At 38.0% G+C, this 13,998-nt stretch overlaps 1 non-coding gene across 1 annotated transcript; it reads right to left on the reverse strand.

Moving 5' to 3' along the window:
* Window positions 1-13,499: 13,499 nt before the first annotated feature.
* Window positions 13,500-13,607, reverse strand: LOC130972467 (small nucleolar RNA R71). Its single transcript, XR_009083633.1, has one exon. It is a non-coding gene; the product is annotated as a small nucleolar RNA R71 (small nucleolar RNA).
* Window positions 13,608-13,998: the final 391 nt, after the last annotated feature.

Genomic DNA, 13,998 nt, shown 5'->3' on the forward strand with positions numbered 1-13,998 from the left:
TTTCAGTCAGAATTTACCTGAAATCACAGAAAAACACACAAACTCATAGTAAAGTCCAGAAATGTGAATTTAACATAAAAACTAATGAAAACATCCCTAAAAGTAACTTAAACTTACTAAAAACTATATAAAAACAATGCCAAAAAGCGTATAAATTATCCGCTCATCACAACACCAAACTTAAATTGTTGCTTGTCCCCAAGCAACTGAAAATCAAATAGGATAAAAAGAAGAGAACATACTATAAACTCCAAATATCAATGAATAGTAATTTAATCAGATGAGCGGGACTTGTAGCTTTTTGCTTCTGAACAGGTTTGGCATCTCACTTTTTCCTTTGAAGTTTAGAATGATTGGCTTCTCTAGGAACTTAGAATTTGGATAGTGTTATTGACTTTCCTAGTTAAGCATGTTGATTCTTGAACACAGCTACTTATGAGTCTTGGCTGTGGCCCTAAGCACTTTGTCTTCCAGTATTACCACCGGATACACAAATGCCACAGACACATAACTGGGTGAACCTTTTCAGATTGTGACTCAGCTTTGCTAAAGTCCCCAGTTAGTGGTGTCCAGAGCTCTTAAGCACACTCTTTTGCTTTGGATCACGACTTTAACCATTCAGTCTCAAGCTTTTCACTTGGACCTTCATGACACAAGCATATGGTTAGGGACAGCTTGATTCAGCCGCTTAGGCCTGGATTTTAATTTCCTTGGGCCCTCCTATCCATTGATGCTCAAAGCCTTGGATCCTTGCTAAAATTTTCTCCACTTTTTTTTTTCACTGCTTTTTCTTGCTTCAAGAATCAATTTCATGGTGTTTTTCAGATCATCAATAACATTTCTCTTTTGTTCATCATTCTTTCAAGCACCAACAGTTTTAACATTCATAAACAACAAGATCAAAAGACATATGCACTGTTCATTCATTCATTCAGAAAACAAAAATTATTGCCACCACATCAATATAATTAAATTAAATTCACTAATAATTTCGAAAATTATGTACTTCTTGTTCTTTTGATTTAAAACATTTTTCTTTTAAGAGAGGTGAAGGACTACTGGATTTTATTCATAGCTTTAAGCATGGTTTACATACTAATGATCATGAAATAGAGACACAAAAACATAGATAAACATAGCATTAAAAACCGAAAACAGAAAGATATAAAGAACAAGGAATGAATCCACCTTAGTGGCGTCTTCTTCTTGAAGGACCAATGATGTTCTTCAACTCTTCTATGTCCCTTCCTTGCCTTTGTTGCTCCTCCCTCATTGCTCTTTGATCTTCTCTTATTTCTTGGAGAGTGAGGGCGTGTTCATGGTGTTCCACCCTTAATTGTTCAACATTATGGCTCAAATCTTCCAAGGAGGTGCTAAGTTGCTCCCAATAGTTGTTGGGAGGAAAGTGCATTCCATGAGGCATTTGTTGATGATGAACTTCCTCATGTTCTTCTTGGGGGCCGTGAGGGACTTCCCTTGTTTGCTCCATCCTTTTCTTGGTGATGGGCTTGTCTTCTTCAATGGAGACATCTCCATCTATGATAACTCCAGCTGAATAACATAGATGGCATATGAGGTGAGGGAATGCTAGCCGTGCCATGTATGAAGGCTTGTCAGCTATTTTGTAGAGTTCATTGGCTATGACTTCATGAACCTCTACTTCCTCTCCAATCATGATGCTATGGATCATGATGGCCCGATCCACAGTAACTTCAGATCGGTTGCTTGTAGGGATGATGGATCTTTGAATAAACTCCAACCATCCTCTAGCTACAGGCTTGAGGTCCAGTCTTCTTAGTTGGACTGGCTTGCCTTTGGAATCTACTCTCCATTGGGCGCCTTCCACACATATGTCCATAAGGACTTGGTCCAACCTTTGGTTAAAGTTGACCCTTCTTGTGTAGGGGTGTTCATCACCTTGCATCATAGGCAAATGAAACGCCAACCTCACATTTTCCAGACTGAAATCCAAGTATTTCCCCCTAACCATTGTGAGATAATTCTTTGGCCTTGGGTTCATACTTTGGTCATGGTTTCTAGTGATCCATGCATTGGCATAGAACTCTTGAACTATGAGAATTCCGACTTGTTGCATGGGGTTGGCTAAGACTTCCCAACCTCTTCTTTGAATTTCATGTCGGATCTCCGGATACTCATTTTTCATGAGCTTGAAAGGGACCTCAGGGATCACTTTCTTCTTTGCCACAACATCATAGAAGTGGTCTTGATGGCTTTTGGAGATGAACCTCTCCTTCTCCCATGACTCGGAGGAAGAAGCTTTTGCTTTCCCTTTTCCTTTTCTTGAGGAAATTCCGGTCTTGGGTGCCATTGATGGTGAAAAAAATAAAAAAAAAGCTTAGGCTTTTTACCACACCAAACTTAAAATTGCTCGTCCTCGAGCAAGAAAAGAAAAGAAGAGTAGAAGAAGAAGAAGAAAAGATGGTAGAGAGGGAGAAGAGAGGGTTCGGCTATGTGGGGAATGTGGGTTTGTGTTGTGTGAAAATGTAAAAGAAAAGAAGGGTATTTATAGGGGGAGGGGGAGGGTAGAGGTTCGGCCAATTTGGGTGGAATGGGTGGGAAATTGAATTTGAATTTTATGGAGGTAGGTGGGGTGTATGGGGAAGAGGAGGTTGATGTGAATGGTGAATGGGTAAATTTGGAGGATGAATTGAGGTGATTGATGAAGAAGATGTTGGGAATTGTGACAGGGGAATCACATCACAAAAACTAGGATTGGGAAGTAAGGTGGGAATATGTTAGGTGGGGATCCTGTGGGGTCCACAGATCCTGAGGTAGGAATCCTGTGGGGTCCACAGGTCCTGAGGTGAAAACAAATACCATTGCTTCACCCTATAGGCGTGTAAATTGCCTTCATGCTCCATTCTGGCGTTCAAACGCCCATTGGTGCATGTTCTGGGCGTTAAACGCCCATGTAATGCTTGTTTCTGGCGTTGAACGCCAGTTTCAAGCTTGTTTCTGGCGTTCAGCGCCAAATTGTCCTCTGTGTGCGCATTCTGGCGTTAAACGCCAGGATGTAGCTTGTTTTGGGCGTTCAGCGCCAGAAAGATGCTCTGTTCTGGCGTTGAACGCCAGCCAGATGCTCCTTCTGGGCGCTGAACGCCAGCCCGTGCGTCCTCCAGGGTGAAAAATTTTTTTCTTCTGTTTTTGACTCTGTTTTTAATTTTTTGATTTTTTCGTGACCTCATGATCATGTACCTAATAAAACACAAAAATAACAAAGAAACAAAATAAAATAAAATTAGATAAATAAAATTGGGTTGCCTCCCAACAAGCGCTTCTTTAATGTCATTAGCTTGACAGTGCTCCACAAGGTGATCAGGTCAATGTTAGTGTAGTCCCAACACCAAACTTAGAATTTGGATATGGGGTTTGAACACCAAACTTAGAGTTTGGTTGTGGCTTCACAACACCAAACTTAGAGTTTGACTGTGTGGGTTCTTCTTGACCTTGAACTGAGAGAAGCTCTTCATGCTTACTCTCTTTTGTCACAGAGGGATTGCCATGTGCCTGAAACACAAGGTATTCTCCATTCAATTGAAGGACTAATTCACCTCTGTTGACATCTATCACAGCTCCTGCTGTGGCTAGGAAAGGTCTTCCTAGGATGATGCATTCATCATCTTCCTTCCTAGTGTCTAGGATTATGAAATCAGTAGGGATGTAAAGGCCTTCAACCTTTACTAGCACGTCCTCTACCAACCCATAAGCTTGTCTCACTGACTTGTCTGCCAGTTGTAATGAGAACAAGGCAGGTTGTTGATGGTGTTTTTGTGGAAAAATGAATTTCCAACACATAGATCTAACCGGCAAGTGTACCGGGTCGCATCAAGTAGTAATAACTCACTTAGAGTGAGGTCGATCCCACAGGGATTGATGGATCAAGCAATTTTAGTGGGTGATTAGTTTAGTCAAGCTAACATTGAGTGAATTGTGTGAGGTTGATCAACAGAAAGTAAATTGCAAGGAATTTAAAAGATGCAGAAAATAAAATTGCAAGAAACTTAAAGAACAAGAAAGTAAAATAACTGAAACTTAAATTGCAAGAAAAATAAATTGCATGAAAAGTAAAGGGGTTGGGGTGCTGGAAATTAAAATTCAACAAGAAAATGTAAAGAGCAATCAAGCAGAGAACTAGAATATGAAATGGGATGCAGCAGATTTAAAACAGAAGAGTAAAAATGCTTGAAGAATTGAAAACAGAAAGCGATGCTTAATTTGCAGCAATTTAAAAGACTGTTGAAGATCTCAGGGAATCAATGAGACTAGAAAACAATTCTAGATCTCAATCCCTTCCTTGATTCAACAGAAAACAAGTTTGTAGAAGAAAGAAGAAATGAAGCAGCAAATGAAAACTCAAATTCAACTATCAATTCTCTGAAATTATGCAGAAGAATAACAAGAGAGATCTTAGACCAAGAGGGAAACAGAATTCCTTCACTCTCAATCCCAGATTTAAGATAGAAAAAATAAAGAAAAGAGCTCCCTTACAAAGATGGAATTGATGCCTTTATATAGGCTTTACAAAATTAAAACAAAAATGAAAATCCTCATTCTAGCTCGTTCTTGTGCCTTTTAGTCATGTTGAGTGGGCTTTGCTTGCTTTGTATTTGAGGGAGAATGGGTCTTGGATGGCCTTGATTTAATTTGGTGAGGAATGGAATTAATTTGAATTTCGGTTGATTTTGGCCCATATGCTCCCAGGAGGCTGCCCTGCCCTTGTGGAGGGCAGGGCAGAAAATTGATGCATGGTGCAAGAGCTTGGTGCGGTAACGTGCGAGTTGGTGCGGCCATGGTGCGCCAAAATTTTGTTGATGCGCGTGGGACGCTGCCCTGCCCGCGCCAAGGGCAGGGCAGGAAAGCTTTTGTGCGCGCTTGGCGCTGGTGCTGCCTTGGACGAAACTTGGTGCGCCAGAATCGAGATTGGTGCGCGCATGGTGCTGCCACCACAAATGATGCCCTGCCACGCCAAGGGCAGGGCAGAGTTTCAAAATGAGGTTCCGTGTGTCCCTCTTCGAGCCTTGGTGGAAGCATTTTGGTTTATTTTCGCTTGTTTTTGGCCCTAAAGATGCCTTTCGTTCCTGCCTCAATTGGACGCCAAATATGGATTTCTATATATCGTTGGAAAGCTCTGAATGTCAGCTTTCCAACGCAACTGGAAGCACATCAATCGGACGTCTGTAGCTCAAGTTATAGCCCTTTGAAGTAGGCATGGTCATGCTGTGTGCGGCCAGATTTTAACTTAGCGAAAATTTTGCTTCCAACCATACTTTGCATCACAATTCTGCCCTGCCCTTGGCAAGGGCAGGATCGTGTGCGTGCTGGCTGCTTCCTTTCTTGATTTGGTCATGGGCCACGCTTTTAAAAGCGTGGCCTAAGGCTCCAAAGTGTACCCAACTTCAAAATGTACCCCAAAGCTCTTTTTTTCCTCTTTTCTTGTGCTTCTTTGCTTCTTTTTCTTCTTATTTCCTACAAGATTTATAAAATTAAAATATCAAGAAAATATATCATTTAAGTACAAAAAGCATTCAATATTTAAGCACAAATCATCAATTTCTTGTATGAAAAAGCATAGAAAATGGGTATATGATGACATGTCATCAGTTGTACCTCAATGATTCCCAGCTTCTCCATCACAGAGAGTGGCATAAGATTTATTCCTGATCCAAGATCACATAGAGCTCTTTCAAAGCTCATAGTGCCAATGGTGCAAGGTATTAAGAACTTGCCAGGATCTTGTTTCTTTTGAGGTAGAGTTCTCTGAATCCAAGTATCCAGTTCACTAATGAGCAAGGGAGGTTCACTTTCCCAAGTCTCATTACCAAATAACTTGGCATTCAGCTTCATGATAGCTCCTAAATATTGAGCAACTTGCTCTTCAGTCACATCTTCATCCTCTTCAGAGGATGAATATTCTTCAGAGCTCATGAATGGCAGAAGGAGATTCAAAGGAATCTCTATGGTCTCTAGATGAACCTCAGATTCCTCAGGATCCTTAATAGGAGACTCCTTCTTGCTTGAGGAACGTCCCAGGAGGTCTTCCTCACTAGGATTTTCGTCCTTCTCCTCCTTGGTGCATTCGGCCACTTTGATTAAATCAATGGCCTTGCACTCTCCTTTTGGATTCTCTTCTGTATTGCTTGGGAGAGTACTGGGAGGAGTTTCAATAACTTTCTTACTCAGCTGGCCCACTTGTGCCTCCAGATTTCTAATGGAGGATCTTGTTTCATTCATGAAACTGAAAGTGGCTTTTGACAGATCAGAGACTATATTGGCTAAATTAGAAGTGTTTTGTTCAGAGTTCTCTGTCTGTTGCTGAGAAGATGATGGATATGGCTTACTATTGTTCAGCCTATTGCGTCCACCATTGTTAAAACCTTGTTGAGGTTTTTGTTGATCCTTCCAGGAGAAATTTGGATGATTTCTCCATGATGAGTTATAGGTGTTTCCATAAGGTTCACCTAAGTAATTAACCTCTGCCATGGCAGGGTTCTCAGGATCATAAGCTTCTTCAGAAGCTGCCTCTCTAGTGTTGTTGGATGCATGTTGCAATCCATTCAGATTTTGAGAGATCATGTTGACCTGTTGAGTCAACACTTTGTTCTGAGCCAATATGGCATTCAGAGCATCAATTTCAAGAACTCCTTTCTTCTGAGGTACCCCATTGTTCACGGAATTCCTCTCAGAAGTGTACATGAACTGGTTGTTTGCAACCATGTCAATGAGTTCTTGAGCCTCTTCAGGCGTTTTCTTCAGGTGAATAGATCCACCTGCAGAATGGTCCAATGACATTTTCGAAAATTCAGAGAGACCATAATAGAATATATCTAATATGGTCCATTCAGAAAACATGTCAGATGGACATCTCTTGGTCAGCTGCTTGTATCTTTCCCAAGCTTCATAGAGGGATTCACCATCTTTTTGTTTGAAGGTTTGAACATCCACTCTCAGCTTGCTCAGATTTTGAGGAGGAAAGAACTTATCTAAGAATGCAGTGACAAGCTTATCCCATGAGTCCAGGCTATCCTTGGGTTGTGAATCCAACCATACTCTAGCTCTGTCTCTTACAGCAAAAGGGAAAAGCAAGAGTCTGTAGACTTCAGGATTAACTCCATTTGTCTTTACAGTGTCACAGATCTGCAAGAACTCAGTTAAAAACTGGTAAGGATCTTCAGATGGAAGTCCATAAAACTTGCAGTTTTGTTGCATTAAAGCAACTAGTTGAGGCTTAAGCTCAAAGTTATTGGCTCCAATGGCAGGAATGGAGATGCTTTTTCCATCAAACTTGGACGTTGGCTTTGTGAAGTCTCCAAGCATTCTCCTTGCATTATTATTATTTTCGGCCATCACCTCTTGTTCTAATGTTTCTGAAAGGTTGTTTCTGGATTGTTGTAATTTAGCTTCTCTTAATTTTTTCTTCAGAGTCCTTTCAGGTTCTGGGTCAATGTCAACAAGAGTGCCTTTATCCTTGTTCCTGCTCATATGAAAGAGAAGAAAACAAGAAAAGAAAAAGGAGTCCTCTATGTCACAGTATAGAGATTCCTTTATGTTAGTAGAAGAAGAAAGGGGTATAAGAAAGAAGAAGGGGGTTCGGTTTTTAGATGAAGAGAGGTGAAGAGAAGTGTTAGTAATCAATTAATTAAATAGAAGAGGAGAAGAGAAGGAAGAATTTTGAAAATAATTTTGAAAAAGTAGTTAGTGATTTTCGAAAATTAGAAATAAAGTAAAATTAAAATTAAAACTTAAAACAATTAATTAATTAAAAAGAATTTTGAAAAAGAGAGAGATATTTTCGAAAATTAGAGAGGGAAAAGTAGTTAGGTGGTTTTGAAAAAGATAAGAGACAAACAAAAAGTTAGTTAGTTGATTGAAAAGATTTGAAATCAAATTTGAAAAAGATAAGAAGATAGTAAGTTAGATAAGATATTTTAAAATCAAATTTTGAAAATATAAGATAAAGGATAAAAGGTAAAATAACACTTTTAATAAAAGATATTTTGAAAAAGATTTAATTTTTAAAATTACTTAACTAACAAGAAACTACAAGATAAAATTCTAGAACTTAAAGATTGAACCTTTCTTAACAAGAAGGTAACAAACTTCAAATTTTTGAACCAATCACATTAATTGTTAGCTAATTTTCGAAAATTACATGTAAAGATAAGAAAAAGATTTTGAAAATAATTTGAAAATAATTTTTTTGAAATTCTCGAAATTACAAAGAAATGAAAAAGATATGATTTTTGAAAAAGATTTTGAAAAGATAAGATTTTTAAAATTGAAATTTTGACTTGACTAGTAAAAATAACTAATTTTGAAAATTTTTGACCAAGTCAACCCAAAATTTCGAAATTTTGGAGGGAAATAAGGAAAAGATATTTTTTTTTTTTTATTTTTGAATTTTTAATGAAAAACACAAAAATGACCCAAAACATGAAATTTTGGATCAAAACACAAGATGTATGCAAGAATGCTATGAATGTCAAGATGAACACCAAGAACACTATGAAGATCATGATGAACATTAAGACATAATTTTGAAAAAATTTTGATGCAAAGAAAACATGCAAGACACCAAACTTAGAATTTTAATGCTTGGAAAATATGAATGCAAAGATGCACATGAAAAACAAGAAACAACACAAACAAGAAATCATCAAGATCAAACAAGAGGACTTATCAAGAACAACTTGAAGATCATGAAGAACACTATGAATGCATGAGATTTTCGAAAAAAAATGCAAGAAAATTTTAAAGCATGCAATTGATACCAAACTTAAAAATTAACTCAAGACTCAAACAAGAACACAAATATTTTTGGTTTTTATGATTTTATGATTTTTTTGTATTTTATTATTTTTTTCGAAAAATAAAGTTGGAAAAACGAAAAATAAAAGAAAATTTTGAAAAATATTTTTGAAAAGAAAATTACCTAATCTGAGCAACAAGATGAACCGTCAGTTGTCCATACTTAACAATCCCCGGCAACGGCGCCAAAAACTTGGTGGACGAAATTGTGATCACATTATATGTTTCTTGGATTTTGAATGAAAGCTTATTTATGGCACTGCCATGTTCTAATTATTTGAGATGAAGGCTTCTAAGGGGCAGCACCTGTGTGAGGTTTTCTTTATTGGAATTCACAACTCCGTTCAACTAACCAGCAAGTGTACTGGGTCGTCCAAGTATAACCTTACGTGAGTAAGGGTCGAATCCACAGAGATTGTTGGTATGAAGCAAGCTATGGTCACCTTGCAAATCTCAGTTAGGCAGATTAAAAAGTTATGGGTTCGAAAATAGAAATAAAGATTAGAAAAATAAAAAGGATAGAATACTTATGTAGATTCATTGGTAGGAATTTCAGATAAGCGGAATGGAGGTGCTGTAGAGCTCTCGGACGCCTGCCTTCCTATTCCTTCTACTCAATCCTTCTTACTCCTTTCCATGGCAAGCTTTGTATAGGGTTCACTATCAGCTGTGGCTACTTTCGTTCCTCTCGGGAAATAACCTGTACGGCTGTCACTCGCACAGCTAACCAGGTTGGAGACATCACCCATGGTTGATAGCTACATCCCATCCTCGCAGTGAAAGCTAATGCACGCACTCTGTCACAGTACGGCCAATCACCGGTTGGTTCCCGCTCCTACTGGAATAGAATCCCTCTTTTTGCGTTTGTCACTAACGCCCAGCAGGTTAAAGTTTGAAGCACGTCACAGTCATTCATGAACGGAATCCTACTCGGAATACCACAGACAAGGTGAGACTTTCCGATTCCCAGGATCCTACTCGGAACACCACAGACAAGGTTGGACTTTCCGGATCCAGATAAATGCCGCCATCCATCTAGCTTATACCACGAAGATTCTGTTGGGGAATCTAAGAGATACACATTCAAGCTTGTGTTGCATGTAGAACGTAAGTGGTTGTCAATCACGCGCGTTCATGAGTGAGAACGTTAATGAGGGTTATTAACTCATCACATTCATCATGTTCTTGGGTACGAATGAATATCTTGGAATAAGAATAAAAGAGGAATTGGATAAAAGAAAATAGAACTTCATTAATCTTTGAGGTACAGCAGAGCTCCACACCCTTAATCTATGGTGTGCAAAACTCCACCGTTAAAAATACATAAGCAGAGGTCCAGGCATGGCCGAATGGCCAGCCCCCTAAACGTGATCACAGGATAGAAAATACAATCCAGGATGTCTAATACAATAGTAAAAGGTCCTATATATACTAGACTAGCTACTAGGGTTTACATGAGTAAGTAATTGATGCATAAATCCACTTCCGGGGCCCACTTGGTGTGTGCTTGGGCTGAGCTTGATCAATCCACGAGCTAAGGCATTTCTTGGCGTTAAACTCCAGGTTATGACGTGTTTTGGGCGTTTAACTCCGGATCATGACGTTTTCTGGCGTTTTACTCCAGACAGCAGCATGTACTTGGCGTTTAACGCCAAGTTACGTCGTCATTCTTCGACTAAAGTATGGACTATTATATATTGCTGGAAAGCCCTGGATGTCTACTTTCCAACGCCGTTGAGAGCGCGCCATTTGGAGTTCTGTAGCTCCAGAAAATCCATTTCGAGTGCAGGGAGGTCAGAATCCAACAGCATCAGCAGTCCTTTTGTCAGCCTTTTTCAGAGTTTTGCTCAAATCCCTCAATTTCAGTCAGAATTTAACTGAAATCACAGAAAAACACACAAACTCATAGTAAAGTCCAGAAATGTGAATTTAACATAAAAACTAATGAAAACATCCCTAAAAGTAACTTAAACTTACTAAAAACTATATAAAAACAATGCCAAAAAGCGTATAAATTATCCGCTCATCAAGAACCGACAGATGATTAGCCGTGCTGTGACAGAGCATAGGACCATTTTCACTGAGAGGATGGGATGTAGCCATTGACAACGGTGATGCCCTACATACAGCTTGCCATGGAAAGGAGTAAGAAGGATTGGATGAATGTAATAAGAAAGTAGAGATTCAAGAGGAGCACAGCATCTCCATACGCCTATCTGAAATTCCCACTATTGATTTACATAAGTATTTCTATCCTATTTTATTTTCTGTTTATTATTAATTTTCGAACTTATCATAAATCAACTTAATCCGCCTGACTGAGATTTACAAGATGACCATAGCTTGCTTCATACCAACAATCTCTGTGAGATCGACCCTTACTCACGTAAGGTATTACTTGGATGACCCAGTACACTTGCTGGCTAAGTTGAACGGAGTTGTGATCACACGTGCCATTACCAGGGATTATTAAGATCCCAATTCATCATACCATGATCTCTTTGGGGTATTTTTGATAGAGCCAATATTTAAACTTCATACAAGTACAAAGAGACCAACTTTGAGGATCACAATTTCTTCCACCAGCGCCATTGATGATCACAATTTCGTGCACCAAGTTTTTGGCGCCGTTGCCGGGAATTGTTTGAGTTTGGACAACTGACGGTTCATCTTGTTGTTTAGATTAGGTATTTTTTTCTCAGAATTTTTAAGAATGAATTCCAGAGTTCAAGGTGATGTTTTTATCATCACCAAAGCTGATTGATTCTCATCAATTTAGCTCTTGAATGTAATGTCCTGCTGAAGCTTGGCTAGCCATGTCTAATTTTTTTATACTAACATTGCATGATTCCTGGAATTTTTATTAAAAATTTTGAATCTTTTTATTTTCTTTTCCATATAATTTTCGAAAAAATTCAAAAAAATTATAAAATCTTAAAATCAAAAATATTTTTATGTTTCTTGTCTGAGTCTAGTGTCTAATTTTAAGTTTGGTGTCAATTGCATGTCTTTATTTTTGAAAATTACATGCATTATGTTCTTCATTGATCTTCAAGATGTTCTTGATGATTTTCTTTCTCTAATCTTTAAATTCTCTTGTCTTGTGTGTTTTGTTGTTTCTCATATGCATTCTCAATTTGTTAGTGTCAATAGTATACAAACTTCTAAGTTTGGTGCCTTGCATGCATTGTTTATTTGATTTTAGTTGCACTTTGATTATTCCTCATCAGAAAAAAAAAATTCAAAAAAAAATTTTTTCTTTGTGTCTTTTCAAGTCAATAATACAGAGAATTGAAGATTTAGAACATACAGCAGAAGAATTACACAGAAAAAGCTGGGCGTTCAAAACGCCCAGTGTGGAAGGAAAACTGGCGTTTAAATGCCAGCCAGGGTGCCTGGCTGGGCGTTTAACGCCCAAAAAGGTAGAGTTTTGGACGTTAAACGCCAGAATGGATACCATTCTGATGGCACAAGAGGGAAGATTTTGTTTTTAATTCAAATTTTTTTTCAAGTTTTGATAATTTTTCAAAATCAAATCTTTTTCAAATCATATCTTTTCAATCATATATTTTCAAAATTAATTTCTTTCCTTTTTTTAAAAAAAATACTTGCTAACAATTAATGATTTGATTCAAACATTTCAAGTATGTTGCCTTTTCTGTTGAGAAAGGTTTAATGTCTGAATCATATCTTTTAAAATTTCTTGTTAGCTAAGTCATTAATTTTAAAAATCAAATCTTTTTAAACTGTTTTTCAATCATATCTTTTCAATCATATCCTCTTAATCACATCTTTTTCAAAATAGTTTTCAATCATATCTTTTTTATTTCTAATTTAAAAATCTTTTTCAAAAATCACTTCATTTCTTTCCCAACTTTAATTTTCGAAAATCATTCTTCAGTTTTTCAAAATTTCTTCAAAATTTAATTTCAAAAATTCTTCCCCTCTTCTCACATCCTTCTATTTATGGACTAACACTCCTCCTCAATGCACAATTCGAACTCTATCCCTCTTGATAAGTTCGAATTCTTCTACCTCCTCCTTCTATTCTTCTTTTCCTCTGACACCTCAAGGAATCTCTATACTGTGACATAGAGGATTCCATATTTTCTTGTTCTCTTCTCTTTCATATGAGCAGGACCAAAGACAAAAGCATTCTTGTTGAGGCTGACCCTAAACCTGAAAGGACCTTGAAGAGAAAGCTAAAAGAAGCTAAAGCACTACTCTCTGGAGAGGACCTAACAGAAATCTTCAAACAAGAAGAAGACATGTCAGCCGAAAACAACAATAATGCCAACAATGCAAGGAAGGTGCTAGGTGACTTTACTACACCTACACCCGACTTCTATGGGAGAAGCATCTCTATCCCTGCCATTGGAGCAAACAACTTTGAGCTTAAGCCTCAATCAGTTTCTCTAATGCAACAGAACTGCAAGTTCCATGGACTACCATTAGAAGATCCTCATCAGTTTTTAGCTGAATTCTTGAAAATCTGTGACACTGTCAAGACTAATGGGGTTGACCTTGAGGTCTACAGACTTATGCTATTCCCTTTTGCTGTAAGAGACAGAGCTAGGATATGGTTGGACTCACAACCTAAAGAAAGCCTGAACTCTTGGGAAAAGCTAGTCAATGCCTTCTTGGCAAAGTTCTTTTCACCTCAAAAATTGAGTAAGCTTAGAGTGGAAGTCCAAACCTTCAGACAGAAGGAAGGTGAATCCCTCTATGAAGCTTGGGAAAGATACAAACAATTGATCAGAAAGTGTCCTTCTGATATGCTTTCTGAATGGAGCATCATAGGTATCTTCTATAATGGTCTGTCTGAACTGTCCAAGATGTCATTAGACAGCTCTGCTGGAGGATCTCTTCATCTAAAGAAGACGCCTGCAGAAGCTCAAGAACTCATTGAAATGGTTGAAAATAACCAATTCATGTACACTTCTGAAAGGAATCCTGTGAACAATGGGATGAATCAGAAGAAAAGAGTTCTTGAGATTAATACTCTGAATGCCATAATGGCTCAGAACAAAATAATGACTCAGCAAGTCAATATGATTTCTCAAAGTTTGTCTGGAATACAAGTTGCACCAGGCAGTACTAAGGACGCTTCATCTGAAGAAGAAGCTTATGATCCTGAGAACCCTTCAATGGAAGAGGTGAATTACATGGGAG

Source organism: Arachis stenosperma, chromosome 3 (assembly GCF_014773155.1).
Source record: "Arachis stenosperma cultivar V10309 chromosome 3, arast.V10309.gnm1.PFL2, whole genome shotgun sequence".
Classification (NCBI taxonomy): Eukaryota; Viridiplantae; Streptophyta; class Magnoliopsida; order Fabales; family Fabaceae; genus Arachis; species Arachis stenosperma.